This window comes from Myotis nattereri, assembly GCF_964212035.1.
Source record: "Myotis nattereri genome assembly, chromosome: 10".
Classification (NCBI taxonomy): domain Eukaryota; kingdom Metazoa; phylum Chordata; class Mammalia; order Chiroptera; family Vespertilionidae; genus Myotis; species Myotis nattereri.
The window spans coordinates 19497591-19525475 of NC_138085.1; the positions used below are offsets into that span (position 1 = coordinate 19497591).

Here is a 27885-nt window from a genome sequence, read left to right on the forward strand (position 1 = left end):
AAAAGGTGAGGATGCCTAACTGGGTGCCGGCCCCGGGGAGTAACAGACCCCGTATCCCTGCACCCCCACACGCAGTGAGGGGCCAAGAGCAGGGCAAGTGCAGACCCCAAAAGAGCAGGGACCCTCGGGGCAGGCAGCACCCGCCGTGCTGAGTGCGGCTCTCCCAGCACTGAAGGAACTGCGCTGGCCGGGCCCACATGGTGCTACGGGAGCCCTGCCCCCTCTCCACACTCGGGACCTTTAGGGGCACAGGATGCCCGCTCTCTGGATCAGCTCCTTGGCTGCCCTCTGTGACCACATGTAAAAGCCTATTTTTTTAAAAGGACATAGAGATCAACCAAAGGACTTCTATGTCAGCATATAGGCCTAACCAATGGACACGGACAACACGGGGCTGAGAGCATGAGTTCCCTCCCCCCACCAATAGGGGGCAATGTGGGGATATGGACACATATGTAATAACTTAATCTACTGTGGTGGCTGGTAAGCAAGGAGGCATGGAGGAGTGCGCTTGCCTCTGCGGCTTGGACTCTTCGCGGGGATGTGGGTGTCCTCAGGAGCGCCAGGGCCCGGCTGAGATGGCAAAGGCCCAGGGCAAGCGGTGTCCTCAGAAGAGCCAGGGCCCGGCTGAGAAGGCAGCGGCCGAGGGCAAGCGGGCCCCAGCAGAAAAGCACCTGGAGGCGGACGCCGCAGCGGGGTGCTGGGTGGGGAGTGGAAGAATCGCGAGCCCCAGGCTGCCCCTGCACTGCTCGCTGCAGGACCTGCGGGTGGAGATGCTGGTGGTTATCTGTGCCTCGCTCCCAGTCACCGACCTGGCCAGCCTGGCCCAGGTCTGCACCAAATTCCGCCGCACCCTGCACATCGACAACATCTGGAGACAGCGCTGCCTGGAGGAGTTTGGCGTTTGTGAAACCTTGCAGAATCTGGAGGCAGTAGGCACGTCTTACCGAGAAGTCTATGCGAAGCTGTTCCACCCAGACAGACACATTTTGGGTTTGTGGGGGCGAGATATTGAGCTCTATAAAACACTGCTGTATGTAGCGGTGGACGGCTTAGGCATTACTGGTTGGACGTACAGGCCTGGTCTTAACACCCATGTGGACGGCCCACTGCAATTCAAGCCCGCGTTCCGAATCCGCCTGACGGAGCGGAAATCAGCCACGGTGGAGTGCATGGAAGGCCGCCACCGCAGGCCCCACAGCCGCCACCTGCAGATTCCGAAGGACAGGCTCACCAGCCAGTGCCAGAAGAGAGACCACCGAAGGGATTCACCCACGCGGCTTAGGGAGGAATTCGGGACTGCGGGCGCTGATATGGAATGTCACAGTGCGGCATCACTGCCGGACCTACCGCCGCCTCTACCTCCCGCCCAGCCACCTGGACCACCTCATCAGGCCAGGCCTCTTCCAAGGCAAATGCGATCGGATCGCTTGGGCCTCACGATTTTCATGCTCAGCTTCCACGGGAAGTGTGCCAGGCTCACGCACAGCACGGGAATCGCATTCCACATATTAGAGATCCACCTCACGCGCCGCATCCAGCTGCGAGGTGGCGAGATCTTCCCCGACTTCCACGAGCTCTCCCGCGTGGTCCGGGAGATGGAGGAGCAGGTGCTCCGGGAGCAGCAGCAGCAGCAAGAAGATGGGACCGAGGAAAGCGAGGGCCATGGCTGGCAGAGCCCCGCCCAGCCCAGCGTCGGGGAGTCCGGGGCTGCAGCTGCAGAGGAGCAGCCTGTCCCGTTTGTTCTGCCTGTGGGCGTGAGCCCAAGGGACCAGAACTACCCCTGGACCTGCAGGATGTGTTTCTATGGCATGGAAACTGTTCCCGTATGTCCCTCACACTGGCGCTACCCTGGAGTCGTCATCCTGTTCGATGAGAACCACTTGGGGTTCATGGATCTGGAGGAGAAATCCTTCATCCTGTTTGGCAGAGTCCAGAACACCTTCCAGAATGTGGAGGCAGCATCCCCGTAGGCCTTCCTGGGGATGCTCAAGAACATTCACCCCCGACCACGTTTACCACCCGAGAGGATATTTGATGTTTATAGAGAGTGGGGGAGAGAGGGAAAGAAAGAAAGAATCGATGTGAGAGAAACACATCAGTTGGTTGCCTCCTGCCCAAGCTTGGAACAGGGCCAGGATAGGTAGGGGCCAGCAATCGAGGTTGAAATAAACCTTAAACCAGTGGTTCTCAACCTTCCTAATGCTGTGACCCTTTAATACAGTGCCTCATGTTGCGGTGACCCCCAATTTCATTGTTACAAATTGAACATAATAAAAGCATAGTGATTAATCACACAAAAAATAATAACTTAATCAATAAAAATATTTTAAAAATAAAAGAAAAAGAAAAAGTACATAGCACAGCAGTCAGGATACAGAATATCTGAACAACACTAGCAGCCAACTGACCCTGATATTTACGGAACAACCATCGAATGGGCACAGCCAGCAGCACCGCCCTCCTCCTCCCCTCAGTCCTGTCAACCACCACCAAGATGGCCAGTGTCCCTGGGAGGCAACACCTGCCCCCGCGGCCGGCAGTTGCTGAGAATTGCTGGTCTGAGCTGCAGCTGAGCGAGGGAATATGGTCACCCAGGAATCACTGATCAATGACCAGGACACGGCTGTGATCCTGGAGACTCCCTCGGGCAGGCGGGGGCGCCAGGGGGACATGCGCTCTGGAGGGCCTACCTGCGTGGCCCTGGAGGGCCTCACGGTGTTGGCGATGTTAGACTGGAGTTCTCCCTCCAGCTCTTCCTTTTGGCTGTTGGTCTTGTCCTGGGTGAGTTGGGTCCCCAACTCTTCCAGCTGCAGAGCCAAAGACCCAGCCCGTGCCACAGTCAGGTCACAGAGTGAACTTGGCTTGAGAGCAAACCCCAAACCTGTCACCCCACGGGACACCTGGCCACTGGCTTGCCTGTCTATTCCGGACACCGCCCACCTTTACCTCTTTCCGGAGCTGCTGGTTCTCCTCCTGCAGCGTCTTTACTGTGCCCCGGAGGGCATGGGTATTCTCCTCCAAATCAGTGATCCGCGTGCAGGCTGAAGAGCAAAGTGGAGTCAGAGCCCAGCTTCCAGGGCCTCCACTTCCCCTCTCTGACTCTGGCCCCGAGAGGACCATCCCCCCAGACGGCCACCCCCCCACCCTGAGGCCAAGGTGTGAGGGCCGGGGATGGTCAGCTGGGTGTCGTACACAAGGTGCTGCCACTGTTGTTTGTGGCCCCTGTGCTGGCTCAGCTGGGGGCCGGTAGGGTAGCCATCCAGACCTTAAGAAGAAGGCAGGTGACCGTGGAGAGGCCAAAGCAGAAGTTCCAGACGGTGGAACTGCTGGAACCACTTTTTACCAAGTTCTAACCTGACTGTCTAGTCAAGGATTTCAGAGACTCACAGAGACAGCAAAGACATGGCATGGTCCGGGCCAGCCGTCAGAGTGGGGGGGGGGGGGTCTGGGTGGCTCAGCTGGGGAGTGGGAGGCACGGTCATTGACCAGTATGCCTGCGGGGGGTAGCAGATCTGGGGCGCATGTGTCGAGGACTTGCCACCCGTGGGTTAGGTCCTTCGGGAGGAGAGGTCATTGAGCAGTCTCTGCCCAGGGAGACAGAGTGCAGACTGCACCCATCTGCCCGAGGAGGACATGAATGGAGGAAATCAGCCCAGGCCTCTGTTATAATGCAGGTGAGTGAGCACTGGGGAAGCTCCTGCCATCCAGAGCTTTCAATCCCCCACGGACAGATCTAAGACAGCCTCTGGGGTCAGCGTGCTGTCATCTGGAAGCTCCCGGGACTGTCCACACGGGCGCTGAGAAATCTGAATCTACTTACTTGTAGTTCATGTCCTGACTTTGAGGCTGCCAGGGCCCTCATGTTCCCCTTGGGGAGAATGGCAATGAAACGGTCCCAAATGGCCCCTGAATCACACCCTACTGACTTGGCCTGAGGGTGGGCTGACCCAGGAGATTCAGAGCCAAGGGCTCAGCTCCCTGGGTGAGGGAGAAGCCACAGCCAGGCTGGCTCCCCGGCGCCAGGGGCTGCTGCCTACCTTCTATCAGCTGCTCCAGGTCCCAGCTCAGGTGGGCGGGCTGGTTCCTCCTCTGGACCTGTTCAGCCTCGAGGGCCATGATGTCCCCCAGCAGCTCCTCAAGGAACTGCTGGGGGATGTGTCCACGATCCTAGTGCAGGAAGAGGGGTGGGGTGAGGATGCGCACCATGGAACCCGCTGGCCTGCCCCGCCCCAGGGCAGCTACCCTCATTCCCCAGGATGAAGGGCCTCCATGCACCTGCTCACTTCCTAGAGCACAGCTACACAGAAGGGACTCCAGCACAGGGTCCTGCTGGGAGACCTACAGCCACTAAAAGACATGCTGACCCAGTGGTAGGTGATGAAGACCCATGAGGCCTCTGTGGTGTCTGAGCAAAGTGACGCACAGCACAGGGCTGTAAAGCAGGTGACAGGAGGACGGGCGGCTCTCAGGCCCCTTAGCTGGTTTACCATGTCTTGGAATTGCTGTAGGGACTCCCAAATCACAGCTCGACCCACATCCTAGTTGCCAGCAGAGACCCTTATTGCCAGTCACCCACCTACATCCATCCTTACAGAAAGCAACACAGCAGTCAGGCCCTATCCGTTTGTTTGTTTTTTGTTTGTTTGTTTGTTTGTTTGTTGTTGTTTTTTAACATCCTATAGAATAAAAGGCTAATATGCTAAGTGTCCGGTCATCCATTCAACCAATGAAAGCATAATACACGAATGATATGCTAAGGCCACTCAACACTTGCTATGACGTGCACTGACCACTGGAGGGCCGACGCTGCAACTGGCAGGTTGGCTTGCTGCTGGGGTCTGGCTGATTGGGGCTGAACTAGACAGGCCTGACATGCCCTGGGGCCCTCCCAGGGTCCCTCCCCACTAGCCAACCTCCTGTGTCCCTCCCCGCCCTCATCATACACCAGTGGAGTCCCACTGCCTCGCCTATGCCCTCTCGCAATCTGGGACTCCTCAGGGGCTGTCAGAGAGCCAGTTTCAGCCGAATTCCCATAGGCCAGGCCAAGGGATCCCAATTGGTAGAAGGGAAGCCGTGGACCTGCCGCCAGTGGACACGGTTCTGGTCAAAGCCTGGCAGCGGGAAGGGTTTGCTCACAGACTCGGGAGTCACCTGGACACCGTCTCTCTGCCCATCCCCGGCCCTGCGCCAGGTGCCCTCTGTCCTTGCACAGTCACTCCTCACAAGAGCCCTGAGGGGGAGGCAGGGACAGTCCCTTCTCACACAGGAAGAGGCTCTGCACTCACCGACTCTACGACCACCGACTCTTCTTACTCCAACTCTTCACACCGACTCTTCACACACTGACAATTCACACCGACTCCGCACCACCAACTCCGCACCACCAACTCTGCACCCACCGACTCCTCACCCTCCAACTCCACGCCCACCGACTCCACGCCCACCGACCTCACACCTAACATTCCACTGTCTCCATGGCTCCCCAACCAAACTGCTCTAGGCCAAGCATTCTAAACGGCTCTGCCAGAGGCTCATGCCCCATGCCAACTGCTTTAGGAATACGCAAAAATTAGGACACTCTCCCCATCAAGATTAAGATCTATCTGGCACATAAAATATAAAGAAACATAAAGGTTATGTTTATAGATCCTATACCATTATCAATGGAAATTAACCACTTCATTCTGATATGTCTGTCTATGTTTCAAAAAATTATTTTTTCCCATCAGCCACATTACAGAAATTTGATTCATTCCTTTCAGGGAACTACACAATCATTTTATTTTGTGAAGTCTTACCTACAGAGCCCAGCTCGGAAATTCTCACCATCGACTGTCAATAGTTCATACGTAAGACCCCTCAAGTCCACCAGTCAATTGCCTAAAAAACAATTTGACAGACCACTCACTAATGTGTAGTTTATAAGAAAAATGAACAAAGTAAAGCTATATATTTGAGAAATATTTTATATACATATATATTTTTAAAAATATATATTTTATTGATTTTTTACAGAGAGGAAGGGAGAGGGATAGAGAGTTAGGATCATTGATGAGAGAGAAGCATCGATCAGCTGCATCCTGCACACTCCCCACTGGGGATGTGCCCACAACCAAGGTACATGCTCTTGACCAGAATCAAACCTGGGTCCCTTCAATCCCCAGGTCAGCCCTCTATCCAGTGAGCCAAACTGGCTAGGGCTATACTTTATATATTTTTAAAAAATATATCTTTATTGAGTTCCGAGGGGAAAGGAGAGATAGCGAGAGAGAAACATCAATGATGAGAGAGAAGCATTGATCAATTGCCTCCTGCACGCCCCATAATGGGGATCAAGCCCCCAACCAGGGCATATGCCCTGACTGGGTATCTAATGGTGACCTCCTGGTCGTAGTGATACACTCAATCACTGAGCCATGCCGGCCGGACTGGAAAATATTTTAACAAAAGGACTTTGTACATAGCTTTCAGTGCAAGGAGTACTAAATTAGCACATGCAAGAAAGACATTTAGAGAACAAATATACAGGCACCCTCAGAACAGAATTTAAACATTTAGGCTGCCAATCAATTATTTCTAAACTAGTAATGGTTTACTTGGGTGAATTAAAAAACTCATTCTTAATTTAAGATAAATTTAAATTGTTTAAAGTAGATGAAATCTTTGGACTTAGATTGGGGGTGGGGGGAGAGTACTGATTAGCATTTCGATTCATTATCCAGATCCAATGACTGTTATAAAATTACTGAAAGTGAATCTGGACAAGCAATGGGTCCGAGCTGCTGGTCACCCCTTGAGCCAATGAAGCAGAGACAGGGTTGAGATCATTTATTCCATGAATGCAGCAGCAGGAGAGAGCAGCAGGTCACCCACAAACGTCTGCTCTACCCCCTGTCCCCCACCCCCAATAAGCCAGCTGCTTATCTTGGGTAGAAGGACAAAGATCCCACGGGAAAGCAGACATTTCAGGCCTGGGAATGTAGGAAGGTGTAGTGGTTACAGGTTACAGGCAACTCAGGCTGGGTGTTGGCAGAGGCCGGGTGGCTCCGGGACCATATTACAGGCAACGAGGTTGCTGATCTAGGCCTTTCTCAGAAAGGAGGGTGGCCTGCATTCCCTTGTTAGCTCCCATGTCCCAGGGCGGACAACTCTCCACCAGATCAGAACGTGCTTTCCCTCATTAGAACAGAACAATCATGCTTAACAGAGCACCATTCATATTCCTTGTAATCATAGCGAGTCCCCAGCAGTCTATTCCTGCCCCGAACAAAAGAACAAAACTGAAAAAAATCCCACCTAAAGTGGTGACTTTTTCATAACTATCTCAATCAATTCCTCGTACAGAAGCTATTCCATAAATCTAACCGCCTTCATTTGTGGGCAGCATGATGAGATTTCAATTCATGTCCAACGAAATGTGATCTAACCTGGAAACAAATTTATAGATGCAGTGACCTGAAGTGAGAACACAGCGGATAACATATACTTTTAGGAATCTTGAGATAATGAAAATTATTTATCATTATGCAAAACAAGATTTCAAGAACAGTTGAATTGATGAGCTTATGCCAAAGGGATATAAACTGGATGATGAAATTTCAAACTCTCTGCTCCCCGTTTTCAGGGCCAACATTTTAGAGAAACGATGCAAAATTTATGAACCTAGTGCTATTTTTAAGGAAAATACATAAGAATGACACAGAAAACAGGATGAGGCCAACTGAAACCACAAAAGAGTGAGCACAAGCCTGGCACAGTGATGAGCACATTGCACACATTGCATCTCATTCACTCAACTCAAAGTCATCAAGGTGTTCCATGAACTCCCATGGACTGAGCTGTATTTTGGACCACGGATATGCACAAAGGTTAGGAGTCACAGAACGTTTTCTTTCCTAAAAATTGGTCCACGACCTGGCCGGTGTGGATCAGTTTGCTGGAGCATCATTCTCTACACGGAAAGGCTGTGGGTTCAATTCCCAGTCAGGGCACATACCTAGGTTGGGCGTTCAGTCTCCAGTGGGAGTGTGTATGAGAGGCAACCAATTGATGCTTTTCTCTCACATCAATGATTTTCTCTCTCAAATCAATAAGCACATCCTTGCCATAGGATTTAAAGAAAAAGTGGGTTCCATTAGGTCGTAGAAAGTCATTCTCAAATTTTCAGTTATCAATTCTTAGCAACTTCTCCAATAGTTTCAAAGAATACCTTGAAGTTAACTAAACCAGCAATACCATTCTTTTCTTTATACAAGCAGGTTTACCGGCACCCGAGCCTTGTCGGCCTGGTCCAGTGGTTGAGTGTCAACCTATGAACCAGAACCAGGCAGTTATGGTTGGCTTCCAGGTTGGGGTCCATGTCCCAGTTGTGGCCTCCATCCCCAATGGGGGGTGTCCAGGGACAGCCAATCAATGGTTCTCATCATTGGCGTTTCTCTTTCGCGCTCTGTCTCTAGTTTTCTGTGAAGTCAATAAAAGTATATATAAAATAAGAATTCTCCTCAAAAAAAATGAATAAAGAAGTAAGGGTAGAGGACGCCCTGACTGGAGAGGGCGGTGGGTCTCTGCTGTGGCCCCACGTAAACATACCTGGGGAGGTTACATAGACAAGCCCCTCTCCTGCTGGGCTAACGCCTCCGGTCCTGGTGGGCCCTTTTCCAAAGTGGTCAGAAGGTCTATGGTGATTCTGCTGCACAGCCGAGTCCAGCACCACCGGCTAAGTGTGGGGGATGCTGATCTCACAGGGACACACTGCACACGGGCCCCTCACAGGGTCTCACCGCAGAAACACAGCTGCCATTCGCTCCCTCGCAACTCTTGCTGACCAGGCCGGGCACCCGACTCGCGGCTCCAACTACCTCCCAGCCTTCCACGGTGGGTCCACGTCCACAGGGCACTCACTTCCCCTCTTAGCAATTTCCTCAGTTTCTCCACAGGCTCAGCTCACAGCCCGGAATCCTCTGCATGCCACTGCTCTTCAGAACCAACATCGTTTCCAGCACACAGCGAACCTTAAAAACATAAAGAAAAGAAAGAGAGAGCCATCCATTTCAAATGGTCATCACTTCAACTTGGGAAGAAACAAACCAACTCTGCACGTGGCCACCACTGCTGATAAACCCGATGGCCGCAGGCAGACCATCCCCACTCCAGCCTCTGCAGCCTTTTAACATGACCCGGCACCGGACTCCCGCCAGACCTCCACCGGGGCCTGGACCACTACCCACAGAGCTCCCCTTCCCTCTCCTGCTCCCCTCCACCCCCCTCCTCCCACTGGTTCTCCCCCCTCCCTGCACTCCTCCCTCCTGGCCCTGGGCTCTGAGCCACCCCTCCTCTCCACGACATTGGCCATTCCTTCCCCACCCCTGGCCTGTACACTCTTTAACTTTTCAACTGGAAAGAATGTCACACTGAGAGAAAAGTCCCAAGCACAATTCAGAGACCTCCCAGAGAGCCCTGTCTGAGATTTCTCCAAGTATTCACTTTTCAGTGAGAGCATTCACACAGCATCACACCCACCCATTCACAGTGTCCACTGCGTATGTTAAGGGCTGTGCGTCCTCAGAGGGCTCAGACCACAGCACATCCCAGTGAGCATTTCAGATTTCAGGATGGTCCCGTCCTCCCTTCTGAGCCTGTGTCTCCTGCATGTAGTGCTGTCCACTAAAGGCCCAGCTGAGAACATGCACTGACCCCGCCTTCCCTCCCACCCATTCTCCGCCTGGTCAGTTCCAACTCCCACACCCTCTCCCACACCCACGTCCACTACCACAGAGCTAATCCTCCCACCACCATCTCTGACCCCTGAAGGGGGTCTTCCTGCCTGACCACCTCCTTCTTCTACGTTGTAGCCAGGGTGACCGTTAGCACGAACCCTTCCCAGTCCATTTTCCCACTCAGAACCCTCCAGGTGCCTCCAGGATCAAAGCCCAAGTCCTTGCAACGGCCTCTGCCCTGCTCCCCTGCGGGCCCCACACGCACCCTCTTCCTGCTCCTCACACATCCCTCGGGGCTCCCCTGCCCTCCCCTATCTCTGATCTGCACAAAAGGAAAAGAGACAGGAGCTCTGCTCAGCCCTGTGTTCTACAAGGGGAAACTGAGGCTTGGAAGACTCAGGTCACATTGCTGTCCACTGCTGAGCCAGAAGTCCAGGTCGCTGACACCTGAGCCCCGAGCCACACGGCCTTCCTCAGTGAACATTTGTTGAACAGATGAGTGTGAATTAAATCGATTCTTAACTCACAAAAGACCCGAGTTTTAGTAAAGGAATAAGGTTTGCTCACACACTCACGATAAAAACATCTTCATCCCAGGAGCAGACGATAACAGATGGCTAGTGCATGGCACACAGCATTTCCCCACTTATTTCACCTGCTGCTCAGCATCTGCGCACTTAGGCACTTAGGAGGCAGGTCGAGGAACCCACCGTCCCAGGTCTGGACCCGGAACGTGCTGCCTGCCCCGCTGGCTTTGCCCTGGTCTCTCTGATCATTGCCAGGGACATAGCATCGTGTTTTCTCAATGAAAATCCCCATTTCTCAGCCTGAACAAGATCAGTTCCTTATCTTTCTCTGTGAAAGTTCCAGTCAGTTTTTCCAACATGTAGGAGATGCGGAGAGACTGTAGCAGGTGGAAGTCATACAAAAGGGCAAGGATGGTGAGCCGGCTGCCACCCTCTGTGCCTCTGCTTCCCTTTCTATAGATGTCATGGAACTTCCTCAGCGCGGCCTCCAGAGAGGGAGCTCCGACCTGCAGGAGTGAAGCAGACCCAGCATCATCGCACACACCTGACCATCCTGGCAGCGCGCTCCTCTCAGGGACCCTTCTTGTCAGCCAGCTGAGGCGTTTATGCTGAAAGAGTCAGTCCTTTTCAAACCAGCGCATCAACGCACACCTGGTAGGACACTCACAGCCACGGGACATACCCTGTAAGACCCGGTCTGAGTGTGCAGGGTTGGCACAGGGCCATGCGGACTGCTGGCTGCAGCCCAGAGCAACCCGCCACAGCACTGGGACCTGCCTGTGAGCCACCCTCTCACCTTCTCAGTCCAGGGGGACCGCCTCAGCCAGCAGCTGTCTAGCTCTTGGAAACAGAGCACCGCACATCTGTCTGCAGCGCTGCACATCCCACAGCCCTCATTCTGGAGAGCAGCTGAGCCTGGAGGAGGAGGCGGGAGCAGCACCAGGTGGGGGCGTGGAGCCCTGTGGAAGGGAAAGTCGGAAGGGAGGCCTGCCAGACGCAGTCCTGCGGGATCTGGGAAGGAAGACCCAGAGACCCAGCAGCCGTGACCGGCCACACAGCCACTAGATGGAAAAGAGCAAACTCTGAGGAACAGGGGCTGGAAGAGGAACCCTGGGGGAGGGGAGTAGAGCAGGTTATGGGGGGCGCCTTCAATTGTGGGTGCACGTGAGCTTGGCCCGACAGCTCAGAGTGTCGTAAACACCTGTCACTGCTGAAGGAAAACACTAAATGCTAGAAGCCTCCAGGAGGGGCGCAGATGTGCAGGAGGGAACCATGACTTCACAGAGGCCAGCGCCCATAGACAGGGGCTACTCCTAATTGAATAAATAATACATTTAACCTGTAAACTCCCAATGGGAGCCTTTTCACTAAACATCAACCTGGAGAGCAAGCCATGACCAGGACATTATGTTCAAATAGAACTTAAAAAAGAGAAATTAGCCAAGCCGGCATGACTCAGGGTGGAGCGTCGACCTAGGAAGCAGAATGTTGCGGTTCAATTCCTGGTCAGGGCACACGCCCAGTTCAATCTCCACTGTGGGGCGTGCAGGAGGCAGGTGGTCAATGATTCTCTCTCATCATTGATGTTTCTATCTCTCCCTCTCCCTTTTTCTCCTAAATCAACAGAAATAGATTTCCAAAAAGAGAAATTTGAATTCTACAGATATAAAAATTATGTATAAAATGGAATGTTTGAATGGTTGAATGTTTTCAACACACTAATGGAATTACTTAACTACATCAAATTTTTTCAAACTTTGAATTTATTTGAAGTCTTTAAAATAAAGTATAGCAATACCTTGACCCATACAACTCCTAAGGAAATGGAAACTAAGGAGAAAAGAAACAAATGGGACTACATCAAAAGAAAACGCATCATCCAAAAGAACAAGCAAGTCCACTGCATGGGAGAACACATTCGCCAATGTTATGTCCAATAAGGGCTTATTCTCCAAAAATTACAGAGAACTCCTACAGCTTAACAAAACCAAGGTAAATAATCCAATCAAAAAATGGGCAAAGGACCTAAATAGATATTTTTTGAAAGAGGACACACAGAAGGCCAAGAGACTTATGAAAACATAGTCAAAGTCACTAATCATCCAACACATGGCTTCACAGGGGAGTTTTACCGAACATTCAAAGAAGAACTAGCACCTACTAGTATACTCCTCAGACTGTTTCAGAAAATCCACCAATAATGAACTCACACAGAGAGAAACTAATAAAACAATCCCATTTACCCCTGCACCAAAAAAATTAAGATACCTAGGAATAAACTTAACTCACGAAGCAAAGCACCTGTACTCAGAAAACTACAGGATGTTGAAAAAAGAGATAGAGGAAGACATAAACAAATGGAAGGATATACCGTGTTCATGGATTGGTAGAATCAACATCATTAAAATGTCCATAACACTGATAGCAATCTATAGGTTCAATGAAAATCCCATTTAGATACAAACGGAATATTTCACAGACCTACAACAAACTATTCAAAAATTCATATGGAATTTAAAAAGACCCCGAATAGCCACAGGAATCCTGAGACAGAACAACAAGGTGGGAGGACTCACAATACCAGATGTTATGCCATATTACAAAGCCTCAGTTCTCAAAACTGCCTGGTACTGGAACAAGAACAGACGTGTAGACTAATGAAATCAAACAGAGAATCCAGAAATCAACCCAGGCCATTAAACTCAATTCAGAAAGAAAGAAAGAAAGAAGAAAGAAAGAAAGAAAGAAAGAAAGAAAGAAAGAAAGAAAGAAAGAAAGAAACTAGACCACCAAGTTACACCAAACACAAAAATAAACTCAAAATGGATAAAGGATTTAAACATAAGGCGGGAAACCATAAAAATCTTAGAAGAATCCGTAGGCAGAAAAATATCAGGCATATATCCATACGCAGAAGAATCCATAGGCAGCAAAATATCAGACAATAATCATCAGAGCGATGCAAATCAAAACGACAAGGACATACAATCTCACACCCGTCAGAATGGTTATCATCAACAAATCAACAAACACAAGTGCTGGCGAGGATGGGGAGAAAACAGTACCCTTTTGCACTGCTGGTGGAATGCAGACTGGTGCAACCACTGTGGAAGACAGTGTGGAGTTTCCTCAAAAAATTAAAAATGGAACTCCCATTTGATCCAGTAATCCCAGTTGTAGGACTATATCCCAAGAAATCAGAAACACCAATCAGAAAGGACATATGCACCCCTCTGTTAGTAGCAGCACAATGTACAAGAGCTAAGATTTGGAAACAACCTACGGGCCCCACTTAGCAGATGATGGATTAGAAAACTGTGGTACGTCTATACAATGGAATACGACGCTGCCCTAAAAGAGAAGGAACTTTTACCATTTGCAACAGCACGGATGGACCTGGAGAGCATTATGCTAAGCAAAATAAGCCAGTTGGAGAAAGACAAATATCATGTGAGCTCACTCATTTGTGGAATATAATGAAAAACGTAAACTGATGAACAAAAAATAGAGCCAGACAAAAACTATTTTAGAATATAATAGAAGTAATCCTGTTATTTGCAGATTTTTAATATTTCCTACAACTTTTGTGATATACTCTGTTAGTATAGTTTTGGTAATATTATTATAATTTGAATCTTTTTTCCTTGAAATATTAATGTTTATTACAGGTAATATTATATTTAAAAGTTTTTCTTGAAATATTCATGTTTATTGCACATAACATCTTTACTAATAAGAGGTTAATATGTTAATTAGACCAGGAGACCTTCTAGATCAGAGGTCCTCAAACTTTTTAAACAGGGGGCCAGTTCACTGTCCCTCAGACATTCCACACATGCGCACTGCGGGCCCGGGACGAGTTGGCTGCTAAGCAGGACAGGCAGCAGTGGCAAAAACACCTGGCGGGCCTGATAAATGTTCTCGGCGGGCCGCATGTGGCCCGCGGGCCATAGTTTGAGGACCCTTGTTCTAGATGTCTTTTGGAACAAAACCATGGTAGTGAGGCCGAGGCAGAGGCGGTTAGGGGTGATTAGGCCAGGAGGAGAGGGCAGCAGCGGGCAAGCAGGCCGGCAGTAGGGGGCAGTTGGGAGCAAGCAGGCCATGAGGGGGGTCAGTTGGGGGGCAAGCAGGCCATCAGGGGGGTCAGTTGGGGGGCAAGCAGGCCAGCAGAAATGGCAGATGGGGGGAGCAGACCGGCAATTGTGGGCAATTGTGGGCGAGCAGGCCAGCATTGGGGGCCAGTGGTGGGTGAGCAGACTGGCAGTGGGGGGCAGTTGAGGGTAAGACAGATGGCTGGGGGGCAGCTGCGGGTACACAGGCTGGCAGGCAGAGTGGTTAGGGGCAATCAGGCAGGTGGGCAGTAAGGAGCCAGCGGTCCTGGATGCTGAGAGGGATGTTTGACTGCTAGTTTAGGCCCGATCCCTGAAATCATGCCTAAACCAGCATTCAGACCACCCCAAGGGGTCCTAGATTGGAGAGGGTGCAGGCAGGGCTGAGAGACACCGCACCGCCCCCAAGCACGAATTTCGGGCACTGGGCCACAAGCCTATATACACTGAGTGGCCAGATTATTATGACACCATCAGTATTTCGTTGGGCCACCTTTTGCCTTCAGTACTGCGGCGAATCCTCTTGGCATTGGCTCCCCGAGATGTTAAAAAGTGATGTGAGGAATCTGACACCATGCCTGATGAATAGCACTGTACAGTTCTGTGAGATTTGATGGTTGTGGAACCAGCTGCCTGATGGTTCTTTTAACTTCGTCCCGCAAATGCTCAATTGGATTGAGATCTGGTGATTGTGGGGGCCACCTAAGCAAGGTAAAGCCTCCCTCATGTTGTTGAAACCACTCCTGCACAATACGAGCACCGTCATGGCACATTGTCTTGTTGGAAGAAGCCATCTCCATTGGGATACGCCCTCAACATGATAGCATGAACTTAGGTATGTTGTGCTATTCAGATGTTGTTCCACACCAATTAAAGGGCCCAAATCATGCCAAGGAAAACATGCCCCAGACCATAACACTGCCCCCAACAGCTTGAAGGGCTGTACTCATGCATGTGGGGTGCATGCTTTCATGCTGTTTCCACCAAATTCTCACTCTGCCATCTGCATGATGCAACTGGAAACATCATTCTTCGGACCACATGACTTTTTTCCAATGCTCAACTATCCAATCCTTGTGTTCCTGTGCAAATTGGAGATGTTTTATTTGGTAACTGCAGACAGCAAAGGTGTTCGACCAAGCCTTCAGCTTCCATATCCCAAACAATGCAGTGTATGCCTTATCTGCCTACACACATCAGGTGGTCATAATAATCTAGCCACTCAGTGTATATAAAGTCCTAAGCTACTCTTGGTCCAGTGCTATGATGTGCACTGACCACTAGGGGTCAGACACACAAAGCTCAGGCATGGAAACATTGAACAGAAAGATGAATCTCAGAGGGAAGGAGGAAGAGGGAAGGCTGGAAGAGATGCACCAAAGATCTTATATGCACACTAGAGGCCCCATGGGGACCCTCACCTGGCCTGTGGGGCTTGGACATGTCCTGAGGGGTCCCGGATGGTGAGAGGGTGCAGGCCAGGCCAAGGGACCCCACTGATGCAGAAATCTGGGCACCAGGCCTCTAGTTATATTTAAATTCTTTTTCTTAAAATATTGTTTACTGCATGTAACATTAGTATATTTACAATCTTTTTTCTTGAAAAAGAGACAGAAAATGCCAAAGAAATAAAAAATGAAAATAAATAAAATAGAGCTTAGTAGAGCCTTTAAAACGAGCAATAGCATTCATGTGGCTGGAGTTACTCGAGCACCTACAGTGATTCCGATGGGACGTGCACACATTCTGCAGACCTGCTGTCTGATGGATCCAGGAGCCCAGAGCAGCTCGGGGACGGCCCATGGGCTGGGGACACACTCTGGGCCCCATGAGGACGCCCCTGTCGCCACAGGCCTGTAGCTGAAGGCCGTCCCTGAGTGCGTCATGGCAGGTGTCCGTCCTGCCATGGGGGAAGGCTGCAGCGCCAAGTGCACAGTGACCTCCTGGACCATGTGGGGCAGCGGGAGGTCGGGGTCCGTGGCTCTCACTCCCCACGGGACTTTCTGTCTGAGCCGAACCCTGTGGCTGAGGAGGATGCGGGTCCGACACCACAGGCCTTGGGCCCTGGAAGCCCTGGAGCAGAGCCCAGAGTGGGGCCACACAGGGCAGGGCCGGCGCCAAGTCCAGTGCCCACCACAGGGAGGCAGGCGGCCTGGCCTGTGAGGGGGCGTCTTCCTCAGACACAAAACCCTGACTAGGAAGGCGCCTCCCCCAGATGCTGGTGCGGGCAGAGCTAGTGTCCGCCGCCCCGAGGACCCGGGGCCTGAGCGGGGCGGTCCTCAGCCCGGGGTCCCCCACTCGCCATCTACCCCGCAGAAGCCTCCAGGCTGCCCCGGCCCCAGGCTGCCAGCAGCCACTCAGGTCAGACAGTCCCCGCACCTCCATGCTGTTGGCTCCACTGGCACCTGGCTGACTTCTGGAAGGGGCGGGACTTCCGCGCGGTGGGCGGTACCAGCGAGGGTCCCTGGCCGCCCCTGGTGGCGGGAGGCGGCAGCACAGGGAAGGGGCTGCTGCCAGGTGCCTCCTGTGGGAACACTGTGCCCTGAGCAGGGGAGGCAGGGGGCGCTCTCGCTGCCACAGGGAAGCCCTGCAGGTCCTGGTGCAGAGGCCTCTGCCCACCCCGCCAAGGAAGGGCCCTGATTGTCGCAGGCTTCATGTCATGTACATGTGGGCGCATGGACCGGGGAGAACATGCCATAGGGAGTGTGCCCGTGGCCTGGGCGCATATTGGCCAGAATTTACGGGCAATTTCTACTCTGCTTGCTGTGCTGAGCCTGGTGTTGCCACTCAACCCCCGGCCTCCTGCCTCCCTGTGCGGCGTGGTGCCTCTTCTGGGGTGTGTTCTGTGCCCCCAGGTCCATGCGGATGGGACAGAGTGACCGTGGCCCAACATGGCCGGTGTAATCCAGGATCCGAGAGCAGCTCGGGAGGGGTGGGGGGGGCACGGGCTGGGGACACACTTTGGGCCCCATGAGGACGCCCCGGTCGAGACAGGCCTGGAGCTGAAGGCTGTCCCTGAGCGCGTCATGGCCGGTGTCCGTCCTGCTGCGGGGGAAGGCTGCAGCGCCAAGTGCACAGTGACCTCCTGGGCCAGGTCGGGCAGCGGGAGGTCGGGGTCCATGGCTCTCACTCCCGACGGGACTTTCTGTCTCAGTCGAACCCTGTGGCTGAGGAGGATGCGGGTCCGACACCACAGGCCTTGGGCCCTGGAAGCCCTGGAGCGGAGCCCAGAGCGGAGCCCAGAGCGGTGTACCCCTTGGCCGGTGTAATCCAGGTCAGAGGGGTCTCAGGGTCTGGGGTGGGTGGGCCTCACTGAGTGACAGGTGTCCTTGTGGAGGGAAATGGGACTCGCTGGCAGAGAGATGGTCATATGACTTGGGCGCAGAGATGGGTGGGAGGATGGGGCTCCCAGCCCAGGAACCTAGGACAGCTGGCTCCACCCGAAGCTGGGAGAGGTTTTCCCTGCAGCCCCAGGAGGACCAGCCTTGCCCTCTCCCTGATCCCAGGGGTGAGAGTCTCTCAGGCAGCATGGAGAGCTCCGGCCCCTGCCCACCCTCCCGGGCACTGTCTCCTGTGCCCTGACCTGTGGCCCTGGGTTTATATCTGCCCAGAGGGCCTGAGGACCAGGGCGCAGGGCTGTGCGAGGGAAACTCAAGAGCAGGAGTGACAAAGCTCTCCTTCAATCGGTTCCCACCGCCTGCAGGACTGCGTACACTCAGCACCCTCACTACCCCCACCCAAGTCTCTACAGCGTCTCCCTTCTGTCTTACACCCTGGAGCCCATGCCTCTTTGTCATGCAATGGTTTCTCCGGTGCTAATTGGGAAGAGGGAGTCAGTCGTCCCCTTTCACAGGAACCAAATGAAGTGAATCGATATATTCCCACGGAGTGCTAACAAGGGCTCTGGCACAGAGGAGCTGCTCAGTGAATAAATACCAGCGCCCTCCACAGGGACCAGGGCAGGTGGTGGACAGGAAGTTCTGTTTCTCTGCTCCTGGTGAAAGGCCTGGTCACAAACATAGGACAGTTCAAGCATGACAGAGGCTGACAGGTGTGCTACAGGGCAAGTGCTAGGGACAGGGTGCTGGTGTGCACACATGTGTGCATGAGAGAGAGAGAGGGAGGGAGAGAGAGAGAGTCTGTGTGTGTGTGTTTGCAGGACATGCCAGTGTTTCCTAGGCTGTCATCCTAGAAATAGCTTAGGGAAAATGCATGAATCTATTTTAATGAAAAGGTAAGTGCAAATGTCCAAGCTGCTCCTGTGCCAGCTCACACCCAAATGGAGAGTGAGCGCCTGTTCGCCACACCGCCTCCTTCATTGACTCCTTCCTGGGTTTTCATCTTTGCCCATCTGGTAGGTGAAAGGTCAGCATAGAGAGGCCCTGTGAGAAGGGAAGGGATACGGGGGACCCTAGGCTGCAAGGTCACCCAACCCTCTTCTTCAGCTCCCTCCAGCCAGCCTCCCAGCCACACCCAGCTGTTTTCCCCCCTGAGCCTGGGGAGAACATTCGGGCAGACCCTGGGAGCCGACCAGTCTCTTCTCCCATCCTTGTGACCATGGTCCTGCAGCTCCTCCTGCGGGTCCTCTTCGGTGCACGCGCTGGCAGAGGGCTCACTCTCACCCTCGCAGGCCCCTGCCATTCAGCCCACCCTACCAGGCAGTGGCCCTGGCTGAGCTGCAGCAGCCTGTGCTGCTGGTGAGAGCCCATGGGTGTGTCCAGGGGCTTCAGAGGCCACGTGATACACACAGACATGGCTAACAATTAACTTATATGAACTTGGGATTCAATATATTATATTAAAAGCAAAGGTGGTAACCCTGGCCGGTGTCGCTCAGGTGGCTGTGCATTGATTGTCCTGTGCTCCCAAAGGTCACCGATTCCATTCCCAGTCAGGGTTCAGGCCCAGGTTGCATGTTCAGTCCATGGTAGGGGTGTTGGCAGAGGCAACTGGTCAATGTCTCTCTCTCTCTCTCTCTTTCTCTCCCTAATCCTCTTTCTAAAATCAATAAAAACATAATAAGAAAGAAAGGTTATAAATACTCAAAACTTGCCCCTTGGCCTTGTTGGCGTGGCTCAGTGGTTGAGCAGAAACCAATGAAACAGGAGGTCACGGTTCAATTCCCAGTCAAGGGCACATGCCTGGATTACAGGCTTGATCCCCAGTGGGGGGTGTACAGGAGGCAGCCGATATATGATTTTCTCATCATTGATGTTTCTCTTTTCTCTCACTCTCTCTCCCTTCCTTTCTGAAATCAATAAAAATAGATTAAAAAAACAAAACAAAACAAAACTGGTTACTTGGAATTTTTTCCCTGTTACCCATACTCTTGGGGTTATTCAGACGTATCGTACCTGCGTGGAGGTGATATTATAGAGCAGGGTGGACCATACATCTATTCCCATGTTCGTGGTCGGGACACCATGTCAGCAGCCTGAAATCACCTCTGGTGAAAATATTTGCACCCTAGGAATTGGCCAGTGTTACCAAATCGGGACTTGATTTGTTTTCTTCTGTGCCTGTGGTCTCTAGACTTGAGAAAGTGATGCAGAAAATGTTAATCGTGAAGATTAAACCTAAAAGTGTGCCCTGGGTGAATATTATGACATGCAAATTGTCTCTCTGGTTTTTAAAAAGACCTCTGTAGGCCTTGCAGTGCCAACACATTATAAGAATTGAGGGACTGGGCTGGCATTCAGAAAAGCACTACCTGACTGAGTAGTCACTCACATCATGAACAAAAGAGTGAGGATCTCACAGGCACCTCCAGTTTGTCTTACTTGCTAACATAACAGCAAGCATCACCCAACATTCTCATTGGAATGACACTCATCCGTCGCTGAGGGCAAGAATAGGGTGGCTATAAATTCACCTGTTTGGCAAAAATCAAGAAGAGCTTTCGAAGGAAGTCAATGGGCTCTGTATCTACATCTTTATTTACTCGTGTGTGTGTGTGTGTGTGTGTGTCTGTGTGTGTTTATGTGTGTGTGTTTATGTGTGTGTGTCTCTGTGTGTGTCTGTGTTTGTGTATGTGTGTGTGTACATATAAACACACTCCCTCCTCATCCTCTGGTTGGTTGATAAACATGTGGCTGGATGCTTCTTTCCCGAGGTGTGTCTGACCTTTTCCCATTTTCTCACTTTCCTGCTCTCCCCAGGGGGAGCCCCTCTGGTGCCACAGGTGACCCCGCCCTCTCTGCAGGCAGACCTCAGCCCTGAGCAGTCACGTGGATGTTTACCACCCCCCGGAGCGCGCAGCTCCCAGCCAGTGCAGAGAGGTGGGGCCCTGGAGCTCAGGAGGGCCTGGTTTGGGTGTTCCCTCTGCAGCAGGATCCCGTGGCACCGCCCCGGGGGGACCACCCCCTGGATTGGGTGTTATGTGAGTGAGAAGTCAGAGTTGGGAGCAACTGGGGGAGTGAAGGATAGGACAGGGGGAAGGGAGGGCGATGCCCAGCATGGTCTGGGGCAAGGGGACAGAGGGGATGAGAGGAGGAGCACAGAGGCTTTGGTGGGGGAGGAGCGTGAACGGTGTGCTGAGCATTGTGGGGTGGAGGTGTCTTTGGGACCTCCAAGCTGGGAACAGATCTAGCGGTTCCCAGGAGAGGCCTGGGCTAGTGGTGCTGGGAGCCTTCTGGGAAGATGGCAGTGAAAGCTATGGGTACGACCAGCTTCTCTGGGGCTGGAAGGGGGTGAGAGCGGGTGGGGTGCACCCCGCGGTGTGTCACATGGAACACATACTCCGCAGAAGGACGGGTGTAGCTGGTGTGGAGGCTGAGGGAGGGAGGTTCACAAAGGTAGGTCAGCGGGGTGGATGCCAGAGGTGCCAGGGGGCTGAGAAGTTGTGGGAGGCAGGCAGACCAGTTGGCCAGGCCCTGCCAAGACCCAGGGACAGGGGTGTCGGGGGGACCTGGGATGAGAACAGTCAGCTAAGAGGGGTGGGCACATTCCAGATCCATTCCAGACCCAGGTTCAGGGGAGCGATCACCTGCTGGAAGTGGAGAGAGGAGGGGTCCAGCCCGCACCCCAGGTTTTGGCTTCTGTGACTGACAGCTGGTGGACTTGGATAAGCAGGGAGCCCAGAGGAGTCAGGGACAGTGGAGAAGCCTGCAGCCCAGGCAGGGGGTCTAAGGCAGCGACCTCAGGCCTGAAGCTCAGGAGCGGTCAGTGCTGGGGAGCAGGTGGCTCAGGCCAGCAGAGGGGCAGGGAGGGGGCTGCCTCCATGGTGGAACCTGGGAGCGAGCACACAGGGAACTCCAATGAGTGTTTGTGGGAAGGATGAGGGGGGACCCAGGGACCGGCCAGTGTGCGCCCTGAAGAGCTGTCCCAGAGGGGAGAGAATCAGGGGACAGAGGCTGAGAGCTCCCAGGGGTGACCGGTCAGGTTCAGACCCTGCAACAGCCAATGGCGGAGGGGAGGCGGCCTGCAGGGGTCCACATGCTCAGTTTGGCTCCCATCTTTGGGGAGGGCAGCTCACAGAGGGGGCGGCTCCCCCAGGGGCAGGGCCTTGGAAAGAAGGGGAAAGGAGGCCACAGGAAGCACCTTACACAAGAGGCTGGTGAGGGAGGAGGGACACGCAGGCGGCAGCTGGACGGGCCGCCATGAGGTCAGGTCTGGGGGGATCTTCACCTGCCGTCCTCCTCCCTCCTCGGCCTCTTCCTAGTTGAGTGGCCTTGGAAAACCCAAGGATCATTGTAAGCTGAGCTCCTGCTGTGATAGAAATCCCAAATCAAAATGGGATTCCACTTAGAGGGACTTAAACTACACCAAGGCCTGGGAAGAGCGGCTGCCTGGGAAACAGGAAACCTGGCTTCCCCATCTCTGGCCTCCTGGCCGAGGGAGGTCTGCATTCCAGGGGCCCAGGACCTGGGGGCGGAAGCGGGGAGCCTGGAGCCCGGGCATCGCTGCCAGTGACGAGCGGTGAGGAAATCCAGGACTCAATTCTACTCCAACTCATTTTATTACAAACCCATCCTTGTGTTCCAAAATCAATGGCTAATCAGTACAGGTCACAGCACTCAGAGACATAACACATTTGCACACCCAGTTCTTTGTCAGCACATTAAGGCCAAAGGAAAACCTCCTTATAGATCCCCGGTCCCCAGGCCAAGCCCATCCCAGGAGAGCACCTTCGGAAACCGGAAACCATATGTCAGGAACCAGCCATATACACACTAGAGGTGTGACTCCCAAAGAGAAAGATTGATGCCAACTGATGTCAATATGGGCTGTCCCCCAAAATGGTAAAAAGAGGTAGGGCTGCTGATGGAAAATGAGTCCCCATTGGATGTAAAAATGGACTTACCCCAAAAAGGTAAAGAGAGGTTGGGCTGCTGATGGACAATGAGTCCCCATTGTATGTAAATATGGGCTGTCCCCCAAAGAGGTAAAGAGAGGTTGGGCTGCTGATGGACAATGAGTCCCCATTGAATGTAAATACAGGCTGTCCCCCAAAACAGGTACAAAGAGGTCAGACAACTGATGGAAAATTCTCTCCATGGAATGTACATGTAGTATCCCCCCAAAATGTAGACACATTAACAGCTGATAACGCACTTAATTTTCACTTCTTTTCAGTTTGAACAGATTTGAAGAAATCAGTGAAGACGGTAAGATTTGAACGAAGACCATGTCTCCACAGACTTTTTATGGGGACACAGAAAAGATAAAGTTGAGGGGACCCAACACCCCGCAGTCGAGGAATCGAGGGCAGCTATTGAGAGAGAAGCGTACAAACACCGAACCGAAGGAACGATTCTTGATGTGTGCGGCTCCGTGGCTGCGTCAGTTGTGGTCCAGGCGCTGCTGCTGCTGAAGCAATGGAACCGCAAACACCGAGAATTGCTGCGTTCGGTGTTTCTGCGCATCCTCTGTCCACAGCGGCCCTGGATGCCTGGACTGGGGCCCGTTCGGGACCAGACACTTCATCCTGGATGTGTCCCCATCACAAAGTCCAGAGGATACGTCTTCTTGGTTCCAAGCTGAGTCTGGCTTCACCCATTACGTCAAATCCGCTCACCCTGAAAGGAGGGAAAACTGGGTTCTCAGCTGTTAAAGTGCGTGTACATTTGGTGGACAGCCAGCCTGTGGTACATCCATTTGGGGGACACCTCCAAACACATATATTTCATGAGTGCCTACACGGGTATGGAATGTAGTAAATTGGGTTTCTATCCCGGGGAGTGACTCAGAAACAAAGACTCAAAGTGTCATCCTCGATGGTGGACACCGGGGGCTACAGCCGCGTTAGCGACCAGGCTGCACCCGCCTCTCGCACACGCTCCCCTCTGCACACTGTGGCCTCTGCTGGGAGGGGGCGGGCAGGGCTTCTCTGCGCCAGGCGGGGCAGAGCCCATGATGGTAGAAAAGTGAACCCGGGGCAGGTCCGGGGCCCAGGAGCCAGCTGGAGAGAGGCACAGGCTGAGGCCACCTGCCTGGACGGCCCTGGGCTCAGGAGTGTGGGGCCCAGGCCTGGCTCGGCAATGCTCTGGGGTAACAGTGAGCCCGACTCCAAGGTCCACCCAGGGCCGCGAGGTCTTGGTCGTCTGGCCGGTCTGGGCTTCCCCGTTCCAAAGTCGCTCCCGGCCCCTCAGGCCGATGGCAGAGGGGGCCCTGGTGGTCAGAAGGGGTGTCAGGAGTTTGAAGGCTCAGGGGCTGCGGGTCCAAAGGACCAGTCGCCCACGGCCACGCTCATAATCTGAGCTCCACCTGCTGGTCCCACGCAGCTGTGGCGACGCCCGCCTGCTCTCTAAGTTGTTCCCATGACTGACATTCTCAGGGGCCCGTTGGCGTGGGAGCCACGTCGGGTGACTTCAGTGGGCTCTTGGCAGGGAGCCCCTCTCTGTGGTCCTGCCCTGGACCCGTCGGGCTCTGAGAAGCTGACACTGCCAGGACAGGGGCCACGGTGGCCACTTGCCCTGAACGTCCGGGGCTGAGGCCTCGTCCTGGCAGCCGGGGCTGCAGTCACTGTGTGGTGCTGGGGCTGGAGCTGCTGCGGCCGCCACCTCCCGTGGCCATGGCAGGGCCGTGGCGGAGGCTGCAGGGGAGTCAGCCTCTCCTCCTTTGAGGGAGCCAGTGAGAAGCGCCTCCTGTCCAGTGGTTGGCACTGGGGACCCTGGCGGTGAAGGAGCAGGGGCAGAGGGTGTGGCTGGCTGTTTCTGCCCCTCGAGTCCTCAGAACCCCTGCCTTCAGGTGACTCCTGTTTGCCGGCCTGTGGCCTGCGGTCCCAAGCAGCTGGGCTCATGCTAGGCTGACCGCCCTATTTAGGGACAGGCACCAGCGGGCAGCTGTGTGGGAGGTGGGGGGGCAAGGGGGGAATGGGGTGGCCTGGCTCTGCCCAGAGAAAGGCTCTGGGGAGGCAGGGCTGCCTCAGGGCGCACTGGGTGGGCCTTGGGCTCAGGAGGTCTCCAGTTGGGCTTCACATACCGCCCCGCCTTCAGCAACTTCCCTCGCAAGGGGCTGACAGTCCTCCTGCGGGCACAGAGCTGGAGGGCATCCTCCCTTTGCTACTGGCAGGTGCGCCTGCCTGGCCCCCGGTGGTCAGGAGATAAAGGTGTTTCTGAGCAGGTACCTTGGCAGATCATCGGGCACCTGGGAGTGTCCTACAGGGAAGAGAGGAAGGATGGAGAGGACGGAGTGAGGGCAGGAGGGTTCTCGGAGAGTCCTTCCATCACAGGGCCGCCCCTCACAGGCCACATGGCCAGGACCAAAGTTCCCGCTCCTGCTCAGCCTGTTCACAGCCTAGCGTCACCCCAGCTCCCGCAGCGACTTTGGTCAGGACGCCAGGCCTGGGTGCTGGGTCAGCAGAGGCATCTGACTGGTCAAGGCTGCCTCCGTGGAGGGCCACTCCCTTCAGTATCGGGTCCCCAGGGCCTGGGGCAGAGAAGGACAGTGAGAAATGGGGCTGCAACACCCCATGCCAAGGAGGGGCGACCACACCGAGGCCTAGCAGCAGAGGCAGCGGGGCCCACGGAGCCCAGGGGCAGAGGTGGGGCTGCGCCTCACGGGCTGTGGTCTGATTGGGAGGCCCTGGCCGCAGACCTGAGTGGAGGCCTCCACTCTACCCATCGCTCACAGGGCGGGCTCTGAGCAGCTGGGAGAACTTGGGGGACCAACTCACGAGGCTGCACCAAATGTTGGCACAAGGCCAACACATAACTCCTGGGCACTCCTGCTGTGAGACACTGTGTCCTCAGATCCCTGATTTCAAAGCACCCTGACCCAAGTCTGCCTAGGACCACTCCACACCTGTGTTCCGGGCCCTCACGGTCCAGGAGGGCACCCTTAGGATTTGAGAACCAAGTTGGTTACCACCCGAACAACCCTCTGTTTAAGAAGTCCTCCTCTCCGCATGGTGACTTTGACTGCACCATGAGTTTACCTGGTATTTTGTGCTTTCTGCAATCTCTGAATTTTCTACCATGAATGTATACTCTTGTCAAAGCTAAACAGAATCCCAATTAAAAAAAAAAAAAAACATGACGGCAACACCCTGAAAGACCTGCAACTACTCCATCGTGGGACAGGCGATGGCCTTTCCAATCCCAGTGGCACAGGCGAGCGGTGGAACTCCGGGAGCAAGAGGACAGGCTGTTTGCACAGCATCAGGCTGCAGGCAGCCCCGGGGCTGTGGGCCCGGAGCCACACCCACTGTGGGGATTGCGGGCCCCTCCTCACTCTCCCAGAACCTGCCCCCCTGCCCCTCAGCCACTCAATGTCACACCCACCATGAAGTCTGAAGCACCCAAATCTTACCGCTTGACATCAGGCCTCCACTGTGTGGTGTCACCTGGAGGAGCAGAGCGGCGCACACAGCCAAGCCAGAGAGACCTCGGGTTTCCAACTGTGCCCACGGGAGACAGGCTGAGGGAGGACCAGGCCGTGCCAGCCCAGGAGTTACAGCCGGTGCAAGAGGCCAAGTAGGGGACACATCAAGCCACTAAGTCAGGGCGATGGTGACTCCTGCTTTGGCGTGGCCTTGTTGTCATGGCGACTGAGGTTTCCATTAGGTTCAGGATTTTTCTGCTTCCAAGCGAACTGCTTTTCTTTGGGCTTTTGTTGTTATTGTTGTTGTTGTTGTTGTTGTTGGAGTTTTTTTGTTCTTTTAAAAGAAACTTAAAAATTTTTCAGAAATAAAGGGTATATGATCAAGACGGGGATAAAGGGAAAGGATTATAAATCTTCGTGGTCGGAAAAAAGGGAGAGGCAAGTTAGGGTGGAGAGGGTGGGTGCATTAAATGCAGCATTTCATGACATTAGACCAAGTTGGTTACCACCCGAACAACCCTCTGGCCACTGGAGGCTTGTCTTTGACCGCAACATGCTTCTTGCTGCTCCAAAAGGCACTCTTGAGTTGTTCCGTCGCTAAATCGTCATCCCGGATAACCAAGGGAGGAAGGATCAAAACACAGAAAACAGCAAGTAAATGACCTGAATAATGGACAAATGATCCTACATTCGCCAAATGTACTTGGGAAGTCAGAATCCAGTCCAGCCCGGGAGAGACGGCAACATTCCCCCCAGCACAACCAGCATCAGGGCCCGGTGGACCCTTTCTGCTCAGACTCCAGTCAAGTGTTGGAGTGGCAGCTGGAGCCAGGGCTCCACGTAGCACGAGAGGAGCATTCTGTACTGCTCAAGGAGTGGATGTCTTAGACTGCTTTTCAATTTCCATGGGTTACATTATTAAGCAAGGGTGTTTATTGATGTAGGGGGCAGCTTTTCTTACTCATCCGCTTTTTTGTCCAATGTGTTTTTATTGATTTTCAGAGAGGGGGAGGGAGAGGGAGATAGAAACATCCATGATGAGAAAGATGGATCGGCTGTCTTCTGCACGCCCATACTAGTGTGCCCTGACCGGGAATCAGAAGGTGATCTCCTGGTTCATGGGACGATGCTCACCCAACTGAGCCACACCAGCTGCGCTTACTCATCCATTTTAATGACAGGCTCCCTGGCATCCTGTCTCACACACAACTAACTCCTGCTCCCCTCCAAACACTTAGTGGCATGCTTCTGGCCTGCTGCATGCAGTGAAACAGTCCACCTGGACTCCTCAGTCATAATACTTCTTTTTAAAAAGTCCTCAAGGGAGGATTTTTTTTCATTAGTCTTTAGAGAGAGAGTGGATGGGAGGACGTAGGTGAAGGGAGGGAGAGAGCAGGAGAGGGAAACATCGATGGGAGAGAGATACATCCACTGGTTGCCTCTCTCACAAACCCCAACCGCGGCCAGGATCAACCCTGCAACCGAGGTATGTGCGCTTGACTGGAAATCTAAGTTGCGCCCCTTCGGTCCTTCGATGCTCTAACCACTGAGACAAACGGGCAGGCTCACTAAGAATTCTGGTACCTCTCACAGCCTCTGATGGCAGGATGACTTTGCACATAATGAAAATACCTACCTCTATCTGATACCAAAACACCCTCAAACGCAAGCATTCTTCCACTGTAGATGGTGCCGCATCCTCTCCTCTTGGTTTAGCCCTCACAGCCTTTAAGTTCTAGTCTTATGAGAGCAGACAATTGGTCTAGT

The 27885-nt window shown here is 53.4% G+C and overlaps 1 pseudogene across 1 annotated transcript; it reads left to right on the forward strand.

Annotated features, from left to right (window-relative positions):
• Positions 1-497: 497 nt before the first annotated feature.
• Positions 498-8469, forward strand: LOC308526386 (F-box only protein 31-like; annotated as a pseudogene). The gene is made up of 3 exons: positions 498-554; positions 621-2050; positions 8460-8469. The product of its transcript is annotated as an F-box only protein 31-like (transcript).
• The last annotated feature ends 19416 nt before the right edge of the window (positions 8470-27885 follow it).